Source organism: Cetorhinus maximus, chromosome 8 (assembly GCF_964194155.1).
Source record: "Cetorhinus maximus chromosome 8, sCetMax3.hap1.1, whole genome shotgun sequence".
NCBI lineage: Eukaryota > Metazoa > Chordata > Chondrichthyes > Lamniformes > Cetorhinidae > Cetorhinus > Cetorhinus maximus.
The window spans coordinates 19,088,924-19,112,630 of record NC_135886.1 but is presented as its reverse complement, the minus strand read 5'-3'; positions in this window follow the sequence as shown (position 1 = coordinate 19,112,630).

Below are 23,707 nucleotides of genomic sequence, written 5' to 3'. Positions count from 1 at the left end.
ATAATGCTTGGTTATAAATTTAACTAATCATAAATTTGCTTATCTTAATCCCTTTCCTATCAATAATATTCCTGCAAATCACAACTTTCAAATACAGTATTGGCTCACATACAGGATCATTCCAGGAATGCTGAATAATGCTGCTGAAGCTGGATACTTCAACTTTGCACTATGAGGTTAACAAAATAAAAAAAATGATTGTAGACATTTCTATAATATAATATATTACAGGAAGGACGTAATAGCTCTGGAGAGAGTGCAGAGGAGGTTTACAAGAATGTTGCCAGGGTTATAAAAGTGTAGCTACAAGGAGATATTGGACAGGTTGGGGTTATTTTCCTTAGAACAAAGAAGGCTGAGAGGTGACTTGATTGAGGTGTACAAAATTATGAGGGGAATAGATAGAATGGACAGGATAACATTGTTTCCCTAGGTGGAGAATTCTAGAACCAGGGGACATAGATTCAAGATAAGTGGCAGAAGGTGTAGGGGGGACATGAGGAAGAACCTTTTTACATAGCGGGTAGTGGGTGTCTGGAATTCGCTGCCCAAGTTGGTGGTAGAGGCAGAAACTCTAAACTCGTTTAAAAAGTACCTGGACCTGCACCTTAAGTGCCGTAAGCTGCAGGGCTATGGGCCGGGTGCAGGAAGGTGTGATTAGAAAGGGCACCTGGGTGTCCTTGGGCTGGCATGGACAAGATGGGCCAAATGGCTTCCTTCTGTGCTGTAACATTTCTATGGTTCTATATAATTTACTTGATAAAATGATTGTAGATATGTTTATAAAGTACAATAACTTCTTTATATGTGGCAACTGTGACTCAGTTGGTAGCATCTCACCTCTGAGTCACAAAGCTGTGAGTTCAGGTCCTGTCCAAGACCTGAGTACAAAACTCAAGGCTGACACTCCAGTGTAGTCCTGAGGCGGCTTTGCACTGTTAGAGGTGCCCTTTTTGGATGGGACTATAAAACTGAGGCCCTGACTGCCCTTTCAGGTGAATGTAAAAGATCCCATGGCACTATTTCGAAGGCAAGGAGGGAAGTTATTCCTGGGGTTCTGGCCAATATTTATCCCTCAACCAACAATCACAAACTACAGGTTATCTGTTCATTATTACATTGCTTTTGTGGGTGCTTGCCACATTCCCTACATTACAATAGTGACTACAATTCAAAAGCGCTTCATTAGCTGTAAAGCATTTTGGTGGTCATGAAAGGTGCTATATAAATGCAAGTCTTTCTTTTTTCTTTATAAGTCACTTACATGCAAATTAGCCCGGTAAGGGAAAGGTTTATGTAAAACAGTCATTCTGATAAAGTGTGTCATGCCAAAATGCCCAAGAAGGTACTGTAGCATTAATCTTTAGTAGGTAACTATTATGTTACATATATTACCTCTATCTAACAGCACTGTAGGTATTTACCTACATTGCTGTGATTTGAGAGGTGACTCACCACTTCTTCTGTTCGATGTAAAAATCACAATCATACACAAGGAATGATGAAACAATAATATGGGTTCTTTATTTGAAGATAAGACTATGGGCAAAATTTTCCCTCCGTCGGGGGAGACGTTTAGGAGCGGGCCCGTGGAGGCGTGCCACCATTTTACGTGGGCGGGCCAATTAAGGCCCGCCCAGCATGATGTCTGCCAGGAAGTGCTATGCGCTCCCTGTGCGGGCGGGGGGGATCCCCTAAGTGCTGCCTCAGGGAGATCACACCGTCACATGAGTTGGAACATGTCCATTACTTTCAAATACGCTTTTATTACACTTTTAAAAACCTACATGAAACTGTGGATGAGGTTTCATGCTTTTTCTAATGCCAGGGTTCCCGGCCTGCCCGCCAACCTTAAGTTTGGACGGGCAGGTCCACTAATTACTTTAATGACTTTGTCAATGGCCTCAATTGGCCATTGACAGGTCGGCGGGCGCACAGCTGATTCTGCTGAGCCCCCGCCTACTTGAAAATTGAAATGGGGCGGGGTGACATCGGGAGTTCCGCCCGACATCATCCCGCGACATTTTATGTGTTGGCGAGCGGGCCCCCCCCCACCTGCTCGCTGACCGGGAAATCCTGGCCTATATACAGATAATGTTCACTAAGAGACTATTAAACACACATCTTACTCCTAGTACTGCTGCTGATAGACTGATTACAAGTCATGGGGCTACAACAACATATCCTGTCGAGGTGATAATGATCGACAACAGTTTAAGATACATTCACTGAAAGGTGCATGCTCACCGTATCACAACAACCACCACCTTCTCAAGGGCAAATAGAGGGCAATAAATGTTGGCCTTGCCAGCAATGCTCACATCCCAAGAATGAATAAAAATCACTAGAGATGAGAGCGAATTCTTCTCACTTGAAGGATACCTGGGTAACCCGATGGATCACAATTACCTCAGCATTCTTTGTGAGAGAGGTGAGAAATAATCTTGAGAGAACAGGGATGGATTCAAATGTGGTGGTCTAGTATCATAAGCCAACATAAATTATCACATGCAAAGGGAGAAGAGATAAGAGGAAAAGTACTAAGGGGAATCTAGAGGAGTAAAAAGAAGAGAAACAATAAAGGCATCAGATGAAATCGCAGGTGTCAATTCTTCCATTCAAAAAATTAATATCCCATTAAATCAGAAGGGAAGTTATAAGAGTGGCATCAAAAAATTTGTACAGCTGAATTGTTGTCAAAAAAGGTATCTGAAATCTAGTTTTTCAAAGGCTCAGCAGAACATCAGAGAGTTACAAAGTTGAGTTACAAAGACCAGAAAGGTCCTATCTCAGTTGACTAAGTTAGCTTATCTAGTTAGGTGAAGGGAGTGGGTGCCACAATTGGTCATATGCCGCCTCCCCCATCTTAGTTTAGGGAAGGGGATAATGGCAGAAACAAGGAATCATAAAATATTGCACCACAAAAGAAGGAGGCCATTCAGCCCACCGAATCTGCACTGGCTGTTTTGGAAAGCGGTCCAAATAGTCCCATTCTTCTGCTCTTTTCCATATCCCTGCACATTTCTCTCCTTCAGGTGTTTACAGAATCAGTAGTCCATTTTACATTGCGCCTGATTTTTATTTCCATTAACTGTACTAGAGGTGAAAACTGGGAGAGATTTAAAGCAAGTTGCCAACTCGCTGTTACCCGTGTTCAGTCAGGATCTACTCTATTGTGTTGGAGGCTGCAATGATGGGACCAAGCACAATAAATTAATGTATCAGTGCTGAACCACCATAATTATCTATGGATTTCCCAATTATATCAATGACCAAAGCACGTAAAAGAGTTACAATAAACAGACACAACACTACTTAAAATAAATGTTATTTTCTGAAGCCATTATGTGCTTCTTAAATCCTAATCAGTCACCATCCCCTTTATGGTCGTGAGTAATTTTTGCAGTCACTTATACTCAAAGAAAATATTTTCCTACCATATAGCTCATCTTATTCACATCAGCTGCCTTTTACCCACCAATGGTACATATATTTGAAATCAATACTTTAGCAAAAGGCAAACTGCCCTCAAATTACATCAGGGAAATATACAACTGCAGTGGTGAGTGACTGATACTCATGATCTCAGGTATCACTGCTCTCACAAAACAACCACTCTTGAAACCAATGAAGTGAGTTTAAAGCAATTATGAATAGAAACTCCTTTCCCCCAAGTCAGAAGTTCTTCTTTGAAATAAAAACTAATTCACAATAAGGTGCTTGAAATAAACGATGAAGGAGTCTTAGTTGTGGTCACTTTGTTCTACCCTCTTACTCATGCGTCATACCGCAGTAGCATTAAGCAAAAGCAAACAGGATCTTTGTGACAGTTATTTGCTTTAACTATTAAATCATGGTCAGATATTAAGATTCTGCATACTTATTGAAGCTGAAGTTGAAATATTGATTGAGTCAAACAGTATAAGTGCATTTACGGGGATAAAAGGTAAATATGCAAGGGAGACACGAGAGGCTATGTTGATAGATTGAGATGAAGCAAAGTGGAAGGAGGTTCATGTGGATGATAAACACTGACATTGAACAAATGGTATGTTCCCGTGCCATAAAATTGTATGTAATATTCTTTAAAGTTAACAATTCTGAAAAATAATCAATATTCTTCTATCTCCAAACACCTACGCACTTCCAAGAAATACAATTTCACATTGTGGACCTACAGCCGGTTTCAAAAATACAAAATGGCTGTGTGGTATTGCCCAGGGTTGCCCATGAGATGGGAGAAGAAAGAATAACTCTTCCTTGAGCCTTTGGTGTGGGAGTGAAGGGCGGGGGAGTCACAGCTATTTCATTGTATTTACGTAAAATTGGCCAAATTAAATTTGTGGGAGAGGCTGGGGAGGGGTAGGGGTGGCAGTGGGTTAAAAAACCAGAGTAGAAGGGTGGCTCTTCCAATTAAGGCCTGGGGGAATGGGCATTCCTGCCAACCCACCATTGAGGTTTAACTATGCCAGCCATGAAGAGACTCAGTAATTGGATGTCCTCCCATTTATTTGCTTTCTTCTTCTAGCTTGTGTGTGATCTGCCAATTGCCAAGGTGGGATTCGGCACTTTGACTTTTCAGTGCCAATCTGATGAATTTTAATGGATGTTCTGCATTGTGCTTCAGCATGTGTTACCTTACTTTCATGGTATTTCTGTCTGTATCTCAGTTAGACACAGGAATCAGCCAAATTCAATTAAAATGAAACTTCATATGCGACTGAAATGATTTCACTGAGCTGATCCCTCCTGCAAAAGTTGAACAAACACACTGATGTGTTGAGCTAGCGAGTCAGGTCTAGAACTTCATCTTGGATCTTGTAAACTAGTTGGCATGGCTTCAGCCACCCACCACCCAGCCATTGCATGATAATCTTTGACCCAGAAGCAAGGAAAACTTGTAATTTAAAAAAATCTATAATTGTTCTTAAGAAAGTCAGAAAAGGACTTTAAAGAGTTTGAATCAATTGTAATTTTCCTGGATAATAAGAAATACTGGTTCATGTGACTCAGCGAGCCTCGACCTGGAAGCAGCACAAATAGGAAGGAAGTTAAGGTATAAAAGCCATGTAACCAGGCACAGAACAGCAGACAAAGAAGCTACTGCTGTGAAGAAGACAGGAGCTCTTGGAGGAACTCCATGAGCTGGCTAATAAGGCCCAAAATCCGCAAAGCATGTGAATAGCTCAGAGATGCTAAAGAGCTGGGTGTTTTCCCAGAAGTGGCAAAACTGTAGTGTTATTGTTTGGCTGGTTGGTTGAAAAGGGTCTCTGGAAAGCTACAGCATCAGGACCATCCTGACCTGAGGGAGAGGGGGTTTGTAGAAGAGTGCCTTGCTGATGATAATCATAGCCGTGAAACTCGGAGGTGAAAGCTGCTGTCAAATAGGACTCCCGACCTGTCAAATAGGGCTCATCAGCAAGGCACTCTTCTACAATCCCCCTCTACCCTTCATGAATAATGAACAGCATATTGTAGAACTGTGCGGCTCCATACTGCTACATGTCCATGCGGAGTGACGTGGGTACTTATGGTAGCGCAAGACAAATCTTTGTTACACCAACTTTTTAAAGTGAGATTTACATTTTTAGTTGAAGTATCATTTGCCTGTTAATTGATGTTTAACTTGTGTTGGTTCTGATGCGTTTTAAAGAAAAGGCTATAAAAAGTGGAATCTTTTTGGTCATTTCTTCATTTGGGGCCCATTCAGTAAATTTGATTATTTTGGTTTACTGTTTCACCCTCAGGGATTGAATCAATTGGAAATGAATATTCGGTGGGGTGTATAATGAGCAGCTTCTGTGATACCACCAATTTTACACTCCAACTCATATAGTACCCTGAGTAAATCAAAACTCAAAAAAAATTAAACTGACAACTTTTATTTTTTATTTCACAGCATTTTTCAACAGAACTTAATGGTATAAACTAGCAATTGTCTATGTAGCAGAGCTAAATGCAGACTTTCAGATGGAAACTGTGGCAAAAATGTACTTTTTTGTCCAAGTGGAATTTTTCATTCATATTTGTATTGCTAGAAACAGCACAGAAGGAATAAACAACCATCACACTTAGTGGCCAAGGGTAAAATATTTGATATGCCTTATATTAAGACACTTTAGTTAGTGCCCCTTTAGCTGATAATCTTTGCATGGGTTCTCCCAATCTCCCACCGTGAACCTTGGCTGTAACCTTAGCGAAGCAGCATAAATAGCTATTCATGCTGTCTCCCTGGGGTGTCCACTGATCCTCTGTTGAAGTTACACCAGAGAACCAAGAAGCCCCAGGAAAACCCTATCCCTAATTATCTACTCCTCATAATGTCACATCTTAACTTAATTGTAATAGTTAATTGAAACTGCTTTATTTGTAGTGAAATTGTAAGCCTGTTGTTTCTGTAAACAGTGACCAGAGCAATTCTTCTCACATCTACATGATTGTTGAAATTAATTGCTTTAGTGCATTGTAGTCCAATAGAATTTGATACTTGCCAAACTTGTGGTGATCAGGCCATCACATTCACCATGATACAAAGTATAAGCAATATTAACAAAACAACTGTGCAGCCTTTTAAAAATAGTTTTGAGATTTTAAACTGTCAGTCATCAAGATTGATCACTCACTCCCAGAGCCAGGACAACAGCTTCAAAAGGGTTTAGCAATTCAAATATTCCACAAAGTAAGTCTACTGTACACACTGTCAAATGGTGGTGATAATCTGTTAACTGAAGTGTTCTGCTTCTGAAAGTATGCCCCAGTTTATTTCAAAAAACAAATTTCTTCAAGACTACGTTGTCTCTATTTTATTAGAATTTATATTTAGGAAACTCAGGGAGGCAAAAGGATCAACAAATCTCTACTTACTGCCTTCTGCACATTGACTCTTGCATTGCTTACATTGTGTCACCTACCATTTTTAAGAATAGCATCTGGACAGTTAAAAAACCTTTGACTCATGGCCAACCTCCTGTAATCTCTCCTTTTATGCCAATAGTAGCCTATCCCTTTCAATCACTCACTTCAACAGATCTATAAAGATGAAGGTTTGAGACATTTGGATGCTGCTGCACCACCTCAGTTTGCCAAAATCGTACAATTTAACTCTCATTGGCAGCCATATAGCATTGTCCATCACTTACATATCTCAACTGTTTTCCAAAATCTGCCAACTACCAGCTAAATAAAACCAAGTTCTTCCGTTAGCATCACCTGTGTCACTAGATTCCTCTTGAAAATTTTGAGAGCAATCAGGCCCCAGTGCTTCTGAAGGCTGGCCTTGCTTTCACAGTGGTCCCACAGATCTAAATATATCATCAGCTAGAGGCACCCAGAGAGAACAGGAGCAGAGAAAGTAACAAGCAGTGGACTTTTTTTATTTACACAGTGGCAAAATGTGGCTCTTGTCTAACAGCAATGTGGTTGATTCTCCCTTGTTCAATTAGGGATGGATGATAAATAGCAGTCTAGTGGATGACACCCATATTTATTTGTGAAAGGGAGAACATATTTAACTAATTTATTAGAATTCTTTGAGGGAGTAACAATCAAGGTGGACAAAGAGAAACCTGTAGATACATTTCCAAAAGGCATTTGCCAAGGTGCCACATACGATCATACAGATTAGGAGCAGGAGTAGGCCACTCTGCTCCTTAAGCCTGCTCTGCCATTCAATAAGACCATGACTGATCTGAATGTAACCTTAACACCACATTCCTGCCTACCCCCCAATGGCATTTCACCCCCTTGTTAAACAAGAATCTATGTAGCTCTGCCTTAAAAATATTCTAAGACTCTGCTTCCTCTGTTTTTTGAGGAAGAGAGTTCCAAAGACTCACAGCCCTCTGAAACCTCATCTCTGTCTTAAATGAGCGACCCCTTATTTTTAAACAGTGACCGCTAGTTCTAGATTCTCCCCCAAGAGGAGATATCCTCTCCACATCCACCCTGTCAAGACCCCTCAGGATCTTGAAGGTTTCAATTAAGTCGCCTCTTACTCTTCTAAATTCCATCAAAGGTTACTATGCTGAATAAGAACTCATGGGGCAGGGTATTGTGCTCATCGGGCGGGCGCGTGCCTGAGACGAGCGGGCGTAAAATGACGCACGATAATGCACTCGCGCAATTTTTCGGTCGGCTTGCGTGTGCAGGAGTCAGCAGCACATCCACTGACAATTAACAGGCCTACTAAGGGCATTAAGGTTGTAATTAAATTGAATTTTTTCTCTGCCCATCCAACCTTACGGTTGGCGGGCAGGCGTAAAGGCCAAGCGGCCTTTGGATTTTTACAAAACCTCACCCATGGGCGGGATGAGGTTTCAATCATTGATATAAAAAAAAGTTTTTTCAAACCGAGCGTACTTGCAGGCGTGCGGCAAGTTCTGCACTCGCCCTCATCCTCCCCCCCTCATCCACCCCCCCCCCCCCCCCGACCCACCCCCACATAGGTAGCGCTGAGCGCTGCAGCGCACGATTCACGCTGGCTGGCTGTTAATTGGCCCGCCAGCATGAAATGGCGGTCGCCGCCCGATTGCGGGTGGCGGTCCAATTTGCGGCTGCCCCCCACCAATGACTGGAAAATCCTGGCCATGGTGTAGGGAATACATATCAGCATGGATAAAGGATTGGTTAACTATCAGGAATCATAGAGTAGGGATAAATGGGTAATTTTCATGTTCTCAACTGTAACTAGTGGAGTGACATAGGGATCAGTGCTGGGGCCTCAACTATTTATGATCTATATAAATGACTTAGACGAAAGCACTGAATGTACCGAATATACCGATGACACCAAAATTGGAAGGAAATTAAGTTGTCAAGAGGAGGTAAAGAGTCTACAAAGTGACATAGGTAGGTTGAGTGAGTGAGAAAATATTTGGCAGATGGAGTATAATGTGGAAAAATGTGAACTTGTCCACTGTGGCAGGAAGAATAGAAAAGCAGTATATTATTTAAATGGAGAGAGATGCGGAACTCACTTTTACAGAGGGATCTGGGAGATCTGCACATGAATCACAAAAAGTTGGTATACAGCAGGTACAGCAAATTATTAGGAAGGCAAATGGAATGTTGGTATTCATTGTGAAGGGAACCGAATATGGAGCATGAAATCAAAGTAGGGAAGCTTTATTGCAGCTGTACAAGGCCTTGGTGTGAGACCACATCTGGAGTACTGTGTACAGTTTTGGTATCCTTATTTGAAAAAGTGTATAATTGCATTAGAGGGAGTTTAGAGAAGGTTCATTCGGCTCATTCTTGGGATAAAGGGCTTATTTTATAAAGAAAGGTTGAACAGGTTGGGCCTAAACTCATTGGAGTTTAGAAGAATGAGACGTGATCTTATTGAAACATATAAGATCCTGAGGGAACTTGATAGAGAGGATACTGGGCGGATGTTCCTTCTAGAGGGGGACACAGTTTAAGAATAAGAGGTCTCCCCTTTAAGATGGAAATGAGGAGAAATTTTGTCTCTCAGAGGGTCATTAGTCTGTGGAATCCTCTTCTCCAAAAAGTAGTGGAGGCTGGGTCATTGAATTTATTCAAGGCTAAGTTAGATATATTTTTGATAGACAAGGGAGTCAAGAGTTATGAGAGGCAGACAGGAAAGTGGAGTTGAGACCACAGTCAGGCCAGCCATGAACTTATTGAATGGTACAGCTGGTTCAAAGGACCTAATGGTCTACTCCTGCTGCTTCGCCCCATGTTCCTTTGTCCTATGTTCCTGTGTTCATATCCACTTCAGCAACTTTAACACAACTCATTATTGTGCAGCTTTAATAATTAACAGCATCAATTCACCACCTGTCTGTAGCCGATTCACCACATGGTGAGTGACGAGTGTATTCGACAACACTAATTTAGTGAGAAAAATTTCAGTCCTTTGATACATATATTATCCACAATGACTATAATTGGCTTAATCCATTTGGATCATTATTTTTATAATACTGGGTTCCATCTATTCGAAAACTAGAATACAACTTCAGATATATCAAATGGTTTTCTGGACACTTCTGCAATATAGAGGCGCTTGAGGGATTGCATGCTATTGCAACACCCTTTCTAAAAAGTTGAGCAATGCCAACTGTAGACATTAGCTAGAACAAGCCTGTTGGGTTTCCTGCTACACTGAATGATACACAGTTGAATTTCCTGAGTGCTTTGTCCTCAGTGTAGTTTGGAAACCAATTTCTCAATAAGAAGAGTTTTAATTCCCTTATTAGGGAGTGTGTTTTCAAGTCAAGAATATGATGGACCAAGGTCATTCTGAAACAATAGGGAAATAACTAGTTCGTTTTATATGAATGTATGTATTATGCACATGTACATATTAATATACATATGTCCTACAGATAAATACCAAACACCCATGTGCCTACTTGCCATCCTCTTGCCTGATTAAATGCCACCAAACTTGCCAAGGTGAAGGACATTAAATTCCACCCCATGTCTCTGCTCACCAGGGCTGTCTGGAGCTGGGTTCAAATGCATAACCTTCCAACTCAGACGCAGGTATGCTACTACTTAGTCAAAGCTCTCTCCTTTGATCTGAATTTGTCTGTAATCATAGGAAAATCAGCACAGAATAAAATCACTGGGGCTCACATGCCTGTGCCTTGTTCCATTTTTACATTTCATCCTAGCTTCAGACTGCACAACATAAATTTTGACAATTTGCATTTTTATTATATTCTCCTTTCTTTACACCACCCCCCCCACCCCCGCACTGAGAAGGTTCTTAAACAATAACTCCCAGGCTGCTAAAAATGCAAGAAAATGTGCAAAATTAGTCTGGATGATACAGCCTTTGGTTTTCTTCTCCTCTTTCAGGGAGCTCTTCCAAAGTACCCTTCTATATGTTTGTTAGCTGATTCTTGGACAGAGGCCGGTGGGTCATCCTGATGTTGTGGAAGGTGCTATACAAATGCATCTTTTTTTCTTTTGTTGAAGAAACACATTCACACGATATAAAACTTTAAAACAAGGCTGCCTTATCATTGGCTGTTTTCTGGTAACCGAATTGTAGATTATTCTGGCCTGTCCCACATATATTTTCACCCCAGACCTAATTTTTCATAATTTTTTTTAAAGAAACCAGGAAGTTTGTATGCATTTTCTAATCTGACCGAAAGCGAATTTGACAAAAAAATATGTATAGGGATTTTTTTCTCTGTAGGTTATTTTCAGACATTTTCCATTGTTAAAGAGTAATAGTTTATCAAATTTGATGATCTTTTAAATTATTCAAATTTTTAACTCCAAAGATTCAGACAGAGTTATATAACTAACCACGAAATTTGTCCTTTCTGACTCACCACACCTACACCAGCACAAGTGAGGAAATGTCTGGTGAGTTAATGTTCATAAAATTTGTGTTATTTACGTAACTCTCCAAGCTTCTATTCATAACATTAAATCATTTTTTTGCACTATTTGGGATCAATAGAGTTCTTTTAGAAGGCTTTTGTGTTCATGGAGCTCCATAAAGCCACAATTCCTTTCATTGCTCAAGATGAGAGGAGCTTTATATTTTTATGCTGTCAGATTTAACACACTCTCAAGGAATGGGAATGCACAATTGAGAACTGGAATTCTCTCTTTATTCAATGAATAAGAACAACGTCATCATTCATGTGTGACAAAGAAACATGTGAATTAGTCAGGAGTGAGTAAGTTAGTATACCAACATATTCATCATGTTTGGGGGGAATTTGGCTTGAAGTAAAACATTGAAAGCTTTAATACTTACCTTCACTGGTGATTGTGACAAATGTAGAGAATGTGAACTGCCATTTTTCACGTACTCTCCCTCTCTCTAGATTTACAACAAAGCTAAAGCAAAGATAATGTTTTCAATTGACAGGACTGTTTCAGCCATCACACTAAACACTCTTAATGAATGAATCATGGGGCAGAATCTTCTGTTCGGCGAGTGGGGGGGTCGTCACCCCCCGTCATTTAGATTTTCAGTTCGGCGGGTGCGCAGCCGCCGAACTGTCAAAGGCCTATTAAGGCCATTAACGTGATTAATGGACCAGCCCATCCAGTCTAAAGGTTGGCGGGCAGGCCGGCAGCCCAGGCAGGCTACTGAAGAAACATGAAACCTCAACCACGGGCGGGATGAGGTTTCATGAGGGTATTAAAATTTTTATAAAATGTTTAAATAAAAGGAATTGACGTGTCCCAACTCATGTGGCAGTGGCACATGAGTGGACATGTCAGTAATGTTTTTCCCCTTCGTTATTGAAATTTTCAAACCAGAGCTGATCTCCCTGAGGCAGCACTTTGCCTCAGGGAGATCTGTGCGCTCTTTCGTGCGCATACGCGTAAGAGCACACTCCTGGCTCAGGGAATCGCCCCCCACCTGCACAGGAAACTTATAGCGCTTCCGGGCGGACGTCACGCCGGGCAGTCTTTAATTGGCCCGCCCATGTAAAATGGCAGTGCGCCACCAACTGGGGGCACCGATCGGGAACCCACCCACTGGCGCCTGCTCCCACATATCCCCCGTGACGGGGGTGAAATGTTGCCCACGAAGTTGGTATGAATCGGTAGTTACACATCACTGTTGCAAAAAAAACTAAAAGCAGGTCATCCAACTTGTTACTCGCTATGTAGGGCGAAAGAATCTATACAATTGACGATGAGTGGAAGTCATGCTGCAAATTTCTTGAATGGCACACAACAACAGCAATACGTAGGGAAGGAGAGGTAGACCTAGTCATAATGAGATCACACGATGTGATGAATATCATGTCATGTTGTAACTTTGTGTGTAATTAGATTCATCAAAATATTTGTCTCAAAGCAATTTTTAATGCAGGAGTCAGAGTGTGCGAGTATTTGTCAGTTTCCTCACCCTCCTTCCATCAGTCTGAAATTTTTGCTGTGTTCTCTTGAGCAGAATCTATTTTATGAACAGCCCATAAATTAAGATAATTATGGATGAGGAAGGCAATCATAGTTAATCTGTCTAAAATGAACATAAAGTCTGCCCATTACGGCATCCAATAGTTTTTTAAATGATTGTGAGATTGTTGCTGCTATTAAACTACCCGGTTTATGCAACTGATCTTTCTCAGACCTTATATTTTGCATTGTGTTAAACATCGGAATATAGGAGCAGGAGTAGGCCTTTCAGCAACTGGGGCCTGCTCCACCATTTAACTAGGCCATGGCGGATCTTCTATCTCAATGCCATACTCCTGCACTATCCCAGCCTTTCCCTTGATGTCATTGTTATCTAGAAGTCTATCCACCTCAGTCTTGAGCATACTCAATGACTGTGTCTATACAGTCTGCTGGGGTCGAGAATTCCAAAGATTAACCAACTTTTGACAGAAGAAATTTCTCCTCATCTCGGTCCTAAGTGGCCTGCCTCTTATTCTGAGACTGTGTCCCTGGTTCTAGATATCCCCAACCAGGGGAAGCATCCTTCCTGCATCTATCCTGCCGAGACCTGTAAGAATTTTGTACACTTCAATGATATCACCTCTCATTCTTCTAAACTCTAGAGAATTCAAGCTGAGTCCTCATAGGACAATCCTGCCATCGCAGGGATTGGTCTGGTGAGCCTTCATTGCACTCGCTCTATGGCCAGTATATCTTTCCTTAGGTAAGGAGACCAAAACAGCACACAATATTCCAGGTGTGGTCCCACCAAGGCTCTATTCAAATGCAGCAAGACTTCTTTACTCCTATACGCAAATCCTCTTGCAATAAAGGCTAACATACCATTTGTCTTCTTAATTGCTTGTTACACCTTCATGTAGCCTTCAGTGACTCATGAACAAGGACACCGAGGTCCCTTTGAACGCCAACACTTCCCAATCTCTCCCGATTTAAAAAATACCCTACATTTCTGTTTCTCCTACCAAAGTGGATAACTGCACATTTTTCCACATTATATTCCATCTGCCATGTTCTTGCCCACTAGCTTAGTCTGTCTAAATATCCTTTAAGCCTCTTTGCATCCTCCTCACAACTCACATTTCCATCAAGTTTTTTGTCAATACCATCCTTGGAAATATTACATTTATGGCCATGCAGTAATTACACGCTACTTTTATCTGAATTCCCAACATTGCACAACATTAAATACCCAACACAAATGGGGGAAAACTCAGAGAAAAGTAGATATTTTCTTGTTCTTTTCAATAATACATCACAAGCAAAATTGCATTTTTTAATTGGATAACAAGGGCAATTAGGAATGGTCAATAAATGCTGGCCTAGCCAGTGATGCCCACAGCCCATGAATGAAGAGAAAAAAAATCAGGTAATAGTCATGTACGCAATGCAAATGAAATGGGAATCTTTGGAAAATGATACAGTACTTCTTTTAGTATTCTTCACAATCACTGCCTGTGTCTGCAGTTAACCAGGCTCCAGGGAGGATTAAGCAAACAACACAAATGGTCTTTCAGGACTAGGGTGAGGGGTTAGTAGAGAAGTTGTGGAAGTCAGCAACTCACCGTCATCCATGATGGCTTCAGCAATGCTGGCTTCATTCTCTGGTGCCCCGTGACCCTGGGGATTATCTCCTTGAAGGCAATGAGGAGATGGTTCATTTGAGGTCCTTTGCTACTCATCTTCCTCTTCTGCGCCACCCTCTCCTGCAAGAGGGGGCGCAGAATGTCAGTGACTGTGTGACAGTGTGTTTGGTTGATAGTTGAGGTATGTGCAACTGGCATGATTGGGAGGTGTGTATGTGTGAGTTGCAGTGTAAGGATGTTGATGGTGAGTCCTGTGTGTCAGGGTGGGCGACTTGGTGAGTTATAGAGATGAGGTGCTTCCAGCAGTGTGAGAGGTGGGTTGTGTGCTAGGTGTGAAAAGTGATGTGCAGATGCATTCACTCACCTTGACCACCCCAGTGAGGTCATTGAACATTTTCAGTATCATCCATGGTTCAATTGGCAGCACAATCACCTTTGAATCACAATGTTCCGGATTCAAGTTCCACTGCAGGACTTGAGCACAAAAATCAAGGCTGTCCTAGAATGTAGTACTGACACAGCATTGAACTGTTGGAGGTGCCATCATTTGGATGACACTTTAAAATAAGGCTCCATTTGCCTGCTTGGGCAGATGTAGATCCAATGGCACTATTTTGAAGGAAAGCAGGGGTATTATCTCTCGGTGTCCTGGACAACATTTATCCCTCAATCAACATCACAAAAAATAGATTGTCTGGTCATTATCACCCTGCTGTTTGTGGGAGCTTGCTGTGCGCAAATTAACTACCAAGTTTCCTAATTCTAAAACAGTGACTACACTTCAAAAAAGTACTTCATTGGTTGCAGGGCACTTTGCGACATTCTGAGGTTGTGATACATGCTACCAGGTTCATAATGTCATTCTCTGGGCATTCACATCCCTTGCCTAGTGGCTGGCCATAGTAAATTGAATGCGTTTACTTTGGGCTACCAGCCGATGAGTGTAGCCCATGCACTGGGATCCAGTGGCATTAATGTGGCACAAAACCAACATAGGGCAGAATTTTACCATCGGCGAGCAGGGGGCGGAACCCCCAACATCATCCCACCCCATTTAAATTTTCAGGAAGGCGGGGGCGCAGCAAAATCAGCTGCGGGCCCGCTGACCTGTCAATGGCCAATTGAGGCCATTGACAGGATCATTTAAACAATTAAATGACCTGCCTGTCCACCCTTAAGGTTGGCGGGCAGGCCAGGAGCCCCGGCAGCAAATAGAGAAAACATGAAACCTCATCCAGTGGTGGGATGAGGTTTCATGCAGGGTTTTAAAAACTTTAATAAAGTTATAGTGTAAATTATGAACATGTCCCATCTCATGTGACATGTCCCCCTCATGTTAGGGAATTTTTTTCTCTCTATTTTTAATCTTTTTCAAAGTGGAAGCGATCTCCCTGAGGCTGCACTTTGCCTCAGGGAGATGTGCGCTCATTCGTGCGCATGCTCAAAAGAATGCACTCTCGCATTTGGGGAAACCCCCCCGCCCGCACAGGAAACGCATAGCGCTTCCCGCCAGACGTCATGCTGGGTGGGCCTTAATTGGCCCACCTACGTAAAATGGCGGCACGGCCCACTTCTCCGGCGGGGATCAGCTCCCCGCTAGCTGGAGATTGGGTCAGGCCCGCCCGCCCGACAGGCAGAAAATTCTGCCCATAAACTGCTTCCACACCCTTCACCTGACATAGCAGGAGTCTTAATGTTGACATCCAAGTGTGGTAAGAAAGAAAACTGCTGCAGTTACGCAAGTGAGGGATGGAGATGAAGTAGAGACAACCAGTTCTGACCACCATGCAACATGGCCTTGCAACATGTTTAGCAATGTAGCGTGTTCCTTTTGTGAAAGAACATTCATATGTTTCTAAAATCGCATTGCACCCAAATTCCACAGGTTTATGTAATCTTTATTTTTTGAGGGCTAGGTGTTTTCTCCTTGCTGGTCCAGGCTTATGAAGGAAAAGAGGAAGGCCCAGTACCTGCACACTCTTGTAGATATTTCCAATGATCAGCACAAAGGAAACAAGGTTGAATATGAATATATGAACATATGAATGAGGAGCAGGAGTAGGACACTTGACCCTTCGAGCCTGCTCTGCCATTCAATGAGATCAAGGCTGATCTGATTGTAACCTCAACTCCACATACCCACCTACCCATGATAACCTTTCACCCCCTTGCATATCAAGAATCTATCTACCTCTGCCTTAAAAATATTTAAAGACTCTGCTTCTACTGCCTTTTGAGGAAGAGAGTTCCAAAGATTCACAACCGTCTGAGAAAAAAAAATTCTCCTAATCTCTGTCCTAATGGGCAGCTCCTTATTTTTAAACAGTGGCCCCTAGTACTAGATTCTCCCACAAGAGGAAACATCCTTTCCACATCCACCCTGTCAAGATCCCTCAGGATCTTACATGTTTCAATCAAGTCGCCTCTTACTCTTCTAAACTCCAGCAGATACAAGCCTTTCCTCATAAGACAACACAACTATTCCAGGTATTAATTTAGTAAACCTTCTCTGAACTGCTTCTAATGCATTTATATCCTTCCTTAAATAAGGAGACCAATACTATACACAGTACTCTAGATGTGGTCTTGCCAATGCCCTGTATAACTAAAGCATAATCCCTCTACTTTTGTATTCAATTCCCCTTACAATAAATGATAACATTCACTTAGCTTTCTTAATTATTTGCTATACCTGCAAACTAGCCTTTTACGATTTATGCACTAGGACCTTCAGATCCCTCCACATCTCAGAGCTCTGCAATCTATCACCATTTAGATAATATGCCTCTTTTTTATTTTTCCTGCCAAAATGGACAATTTCACATTTTCCCACATTATATTCCATTTGCCAGATTTTTGTCCACTCACTTAACCTATATCCTTTCATAACCTCCTAATGCCCTCTTCACAACTTACTTTCCCACCTATCTTTGTATCGTCAGCAAATTTAGCAACCATGCTTTTGGTCCCTACATCCAAATCCTTTATATAAAGTATAAAAAGTTGAACCCCCAGCACTGAGCCCTGTGGCACACCACTTGTTGCATCTTGCCAACCAGAAAATGTTCCTTTTTATGCCTACTCTCTGTTTCCTGGTAGCAAGCCAAGCTTATATCCATGCCAATATGTTAACCCCTATACCATGAGCATTTATTTCCTGCAATAACCTTTGATGTGGCACCTTATCAACTGCATTCTGGAAATCTAAATACAGTACATCCATCAGTTCCTCTTTATCCATAGCACATGTTACTTCTTCAAAGAATTCCAGTAAACTGGTTAAATATGATTCCCCTTTAACAAAACCACATTGCCTCTGCCTGATTACCTTGAATTTATCTAAGTGCCCTGCTTTAACGTCTTTAATAATAGCTTCTAACATTTTCCCTAAGACAGATGCTATGCTAACTGGCCTGTTGTTTCCTGCTTTCTGTCTCTCTCCCTCTTTGAATAAAGGAGTTACGTTCCCTATTTTCCAATCTAATGGGACCTTCCCCGAATCTAGGGAATTTTGGAAAATTAAAATCAATGCATCAACTATTTCACTAGCCACTTCTTTCAAGGCCCTAGGATGAAGTCCATCAGGACCCAAGAACTTTTCAGCCTACAGCTCCAACAATTTGCTCATTACCACTTTCCTAGTGATTGTAATTTTCCCTGAGTTCCTCCCTCCCTTCCAATTCCTGATTTACAGCTACTTCTGGATAAGCATAGAAAGTCCATGAAGAACAATAATGTACAAATTACATGCATTTTACCTCCAATATTCAACCATAAATATCATTGAGTAGATTGACAATGTGGGGTACCGAGGTATGTGAAAACAATATTGCCAATGTCAGATCATTGGAAACATTAAGCTTTTCATGAAATCAGTGATATGGCTTGGAAAATGAATAGGGCTGGGGTTGTTTTCACAGTAAGACATTGCATTATTTTTAGATAAAAAAAAACAACTGACACTGGAAGTCAGAAAGACTGATAGGCCTGGGGAAAGTCCTGACCACAGTTACAGATATTACAGGTAGACCCACTTAAAGTTTCAGCTTTTCCAGTCAGTTGTTTGCCAACTTTACTATCTCAATCTCAATCCATTCCCTCTGAACATCATTCATTTAGACTCGGAAGTAGGTCATCCAACCTGAGAACAGTTTCATCAGGATGAAGATTCAGCCCAGCACTGAAGCTATGAGGAGTAGCTAAGTTGGTTGTGAATTTGTTTAGGCCATACCAAATGCTTTGGAGATGGTTTGAAGAATTTGAGCACTGAACTGTGTATCAGGATTTTCAAACCTGGTGACTGTAATGAGCTATTCAGTGCCTTGGTACGTGTGCCAGCCATGGCTCAGTTGGTAGCATAGGTTGTGTTAAGCTTTTCTAAATGCCCTGCTATTTCTTCCTAGCCTCTAAATCACAAAATTTTGAGTTCAAGTCCCATGTCAGGGCTTGAGCACAAAATTCAAGACTGACATTCCAGTGCAGCACTGAGGGAATGCCACACTGTCAGACGTGCTGCATTTCAGATGAGACATTAAATGCAGGCCCCATATGCCTGCTTGGGTGGATAAAAAATCCCTTGATGCTATTTCGAAGAAGAGCAGTGGGGGCTGTGAACTGGCCAATATTTATCCCTCAATAAACATCACAAAAAAGATGATCTGGTTATTATCACGTTAATGTTTGTGAGAGTTTGCTGATCGCATATTGGTTGCCATGTTTCCTATATTACAACAGTGTCTATACGTCAGAAGTGCTTTATTGGCTGTAAGTGCTTTGAGATGTCTGATGGCTGTGAAAAGCATTATAGAAATGTGAACCTTTTTTTTGTCTTCTGTATCTGTTTTTCCCTCAAAGGTCTGTGTAAGACCACAGGAGGCATTCTTAAGTTAAAGGTGCTATATAGATGTAAAGTTGATTGACTACCCACTTTGGAAGCTTTGGTTGGCATGCGCCCATCACTTGCTGTGTTTTCTACAAAAGTTACTACATTCAGTAAGGAAACGAAAGCTATGATTATAAAAAGGCGATTCTTCTGAATGTGGGTTAGTTACAGGGTTGGTCACCAGGATTCCAACACTTATTGCTGTCATTGTGGCTCAGCTTCAGGTCTCCGTCCATTTACAATCATTATCATCTCAGCTCCATATATCTCTGGCTGCTAACCTCACCAGAATGGCTTCCAAGGTTTCCTGTTGCTGTTATCTTGCCTGGTTTAGGCCAATTAAATCATAGTAACATTAGGAACAGGAATAGTCCAATTCAGTCCCTCGCACCTGTTCGACCATTCAAATAGCTGATGGCTGATCGACACCTCAGTTCCTTTTCACAGCGGTGCTCCATATCCCTTGATATCCTTAACAAGACAAAATCTATCTCCGTCTTCACAGTGGTGTCAGCTGTGGCTCAGTTCATAGCACCCTCGCCTTTGAATCAGAGGGTTGTGGGCTCATGTCCCACTCCCGGAAACCAAGAACTGTGATTGTACTCGAAAAGAGTTGCAATCTGTGACTGTTGATAACTCAAAAGAGTTTCACAGTGGTTGAATTCACTCCAAAATCAGAATGTAGTGAAATAGAAAATACAAAGGAGATAGAGAAAACAGAAAAAATGCAACAATGAAAGACAAGAGGAAATGGAAGGAAACATGAAATGGAAGAAAGAATGCAAAAATGCAGAATACCAAAATATAAAGGAGCTAAACTATAAGGAGGATTTTAAAGGAACTCATGAAAGGGAATATAACAACCAAGAGGATAAAGGAGGCCACGTATTCCTTGGAAGGTCAAGGCCAGAATTTTGTGGATTGAGAAGATTCAGCAGACCTCTAAAAAAAATGACGGGCAGGACCTGCTTGCAGAAGGCCCAGCCCCATTTCCGACAGATCCAATTTTTGCAAGCGGGGGAAGGGGGCAGGGTGTGATTCACACAGGAGGGAAACTCGAACTCAGGGGGGTCTTTTGAACTTAGTGCTGAGTTCAAACAGACCTCATTTTGACTGTTGCAAGGGCCTTAAGAACAGTGGGCAGTTACTAATTTATGGATCAGGCGTTAACACCCTCAAAGGGTGGGTAAGGTCTGTTTGTCTCATGGTCTGAAGCTTTGTTAAGTCCCCTAAGCTTTAAGCCGGAAAAAAATGGGTTTACATTGCCAGTGGGAGTTAAAAAAAAACCCGCTGCTGGACTGCTTTCATTGACAAGCCATTTGGTGTAGATTTGAAATAAACAGTATCACCTTGTCATGCAGTTTCAGTAGAGTTCTTCATTGACATTTTCCCAAAGGGCTATTATTAAGTCATTATGAATGCTTAGGAACATAAGAACATAAGAAATAGGAGCAGGAGTAGGCCATTTAGCTCCTCAAACCTACCCCACCATTCAATAAGATCATGGCTGATCTGCCCCAGGCCTCAACCCCTCTTTCATGCCAGCTCCGCATAGCCCTCAACTCCCTGATATTTCAAAAATCTATCTACCTCCTCTTGAAATATTCTCAGTGATCTAACCTCCACAGCCTCTGGGGAAGAGAATTCCAGGCATTCACTACCCTCTGAGAGAAGAAATTCCTTCTCATCTCAGTTTTAAATGAGTGTTCCCTTATTCTGTAACTATGTCCCCTAGTTTGAGATTCCCCCATTAGTGGAAACATCTTCTCAAGACCTACCCTGTCAAGCCCGCTCAGAATCTTGTACGTTTCAACAAGATCATCCCTCATTCTTTTAAACTCTAATGAATAAAGGCCTAACCTGTTTATCCGTTCTTGATAAGTCAACCCCTTCATCCCAGGAATCAGCCTAGTGAATCTCTTTTGAACTGCCTCCAATGCCAGGATAACCTTTCTTAAATACGGGGACCAAAACTGTACACAGTGCTCCAGGTGCGGCCTCACCAACACCCTGCACAGTTGTAACAAGACCTCCCTATTCTTAAACTCCAACTCCCTAGCAATACAGGCCAAAATTCCATTTGCCTTCTTAATTATTTGCTGCACCTACATGCTAACTTTTTGTGTTTCTTGCACAAGAACATCCAGATCCCTCTGTGCTGCACTTTTTTGGAGTTTCTGTCCATTTAAATAATAGTCTGCCTTTTGATTCTTCCTACCAATGTGCATGACCTCGCACTTTCTGACATTAAACTCCATCTGCCAAGTTTTTGCCCACTCACTCAACCTATCTATATCCCCATGCAGATTCCTTATGTCCACATCACAACATGTCCTCCCACCTAATTTTGTAACATCAGCAAATTTGGATACATTACACTCTGCCACCTCCTCCAAGTCATTAATTGAGGCACTGGGATTGATCCTTGTGGCACTTCACTAGTTATGTCTTTCCAACCTGAAAAGATTAATCTTTCCATTAATCCCGACTCTCTGTCTTCTGTGTGTTAACCAATCCTCAATCCATGCTAATACATTACCCCCAATACTGTGAGCTCCTATCTTGTGCAATAACCTTTACCTTATCGAATGCCTTCTGGAAATCCAAATACACAACATCTACCGGTTTCCCTTTATCAACGCTGCTTGTTACATCCTCAAAGAAGATCTAACAGATTTGTCAAACATGATTTCGCTTTCACAAAACCATGTTGACTCTTTGATTGCGTTAAGCTTTTCTAAATGCCCTGCTATTTCTTCCTTAATAATGGACTCTAGCATTTTCCCAATGTTAGGCTGACTGGCCTATAGTTTCCTGCTTTTTGTCTCCCTCCCTTCTTGAACAGGGGTGTCACATTAGCAGTTTTCCAATCCACTGGGACCCTCCCGGAATCCAGTGAGTTCTGGAACATTTCAACCAATGCCTCCACTATCTCTGCAGCCACTTACTTTAAAACCCTTGGATGCAGGCCATCAGGTCCTGGCGACATGTCTGTCTTTAGCCCCATTAATTTGTCAAGTACTTGTTCTTAGTGATAGAGACTGTTAGAAGATTTTTTCTCCCATTAGCTCCGAGCTTATCCAATACCTTTGGAATGTTTATAGTGTCCTCCACCGTGAAGACCAATGCAAAATATAAGTTTAAATTATCTGCCATTTCCCTGTTTTCTGTTATCAATTCTCCAGTTGCATTCTCCAAGGATCCCTTGCTCACTTTAGCACTCTCTTTTTATATACCTGCAGAAGCTCTTGCTGGTTGTTTATATATTTCTTGCCAATTTACTTTCATAATCAATTTGCTCCCTCTTTTAGTCATCATTTGCTAGTTTCTAAGAAATTCCCATCCTCTAGCCTACCACTAGTTTTCGCCACTTTGATGCCTTAGTTTTTGATTGGATACTTTCCTTGACCGCCTTTGCTAACCACGGGTGGTTCATCCTTTTCATCGAATCCTTCTTTTTGACCGGGGTAAATTTTTGCTGAGCATTATGAAATATCCACTTCAGGGCGGGATTTTCCACACCCGCCCGCCGTCAGGATCTTCTGGTCCCACCACAAGTCAATGGACTTCTGGCTGGGGTGCCGCCTCGCCCACAGTGGTCCTGCCCACGACGGGGTCGGGAAATCCTGGCCTAAATGTCTGCCACTGACCTTCCCCTTAGTCTATTTTCCCAGACCGCTTTAGACAACTCTTTCCTCATACCTTTGTAATTGCTCTTATTTAAGTTGAGGACACTAGTTTGAGGCCCGAGTTGCTCACCCTCAAACTGAATTTGAAATTCTACCATGTTGTGATCGCTACCCCCAGAGGATCCTTAACTACAATATCTCTTATTAATCCCACCTCATTACATATTACTAGATCTAAAGTAGCCTCTTTTTTTATTCATTCATGGGATGTGGCCTTCGCTGGCCGGGTCAGCATTTATTGCCCATCCCTAATTGCCCTTGAGAAGGTGGTGGTGAGCTGCCTTCTTGAACTGCTGCAATCCATGTGGCGTAGGTACACCTACAGTGTTATTAGGAAGGAACAATGATATATTTCCAAATCAGGATGGTGAGTGACTTGGAGAGGAAATTCCAGGTGGTGGTGTTCCCATATATCTGCTGTCCTTGTCCTTCTAGATGTTAGTGGCCGTGGGTTTGGAAGGTGCTGTCGAAAGAGCCTTGCTGAATTCCTGCAGTGCATCTTGTAGATGGTACACACTGCAGCTACTTAGCGATGGTGGTGGAGGGAGTGAATGTTTGTGGATGTGGTACCAATCAAGTGAGCTGCTTTGTCCTGGACAGAGTCAGTCTTCTTAAGTGTTGTGGGATCTGCACTCATCCAGGCA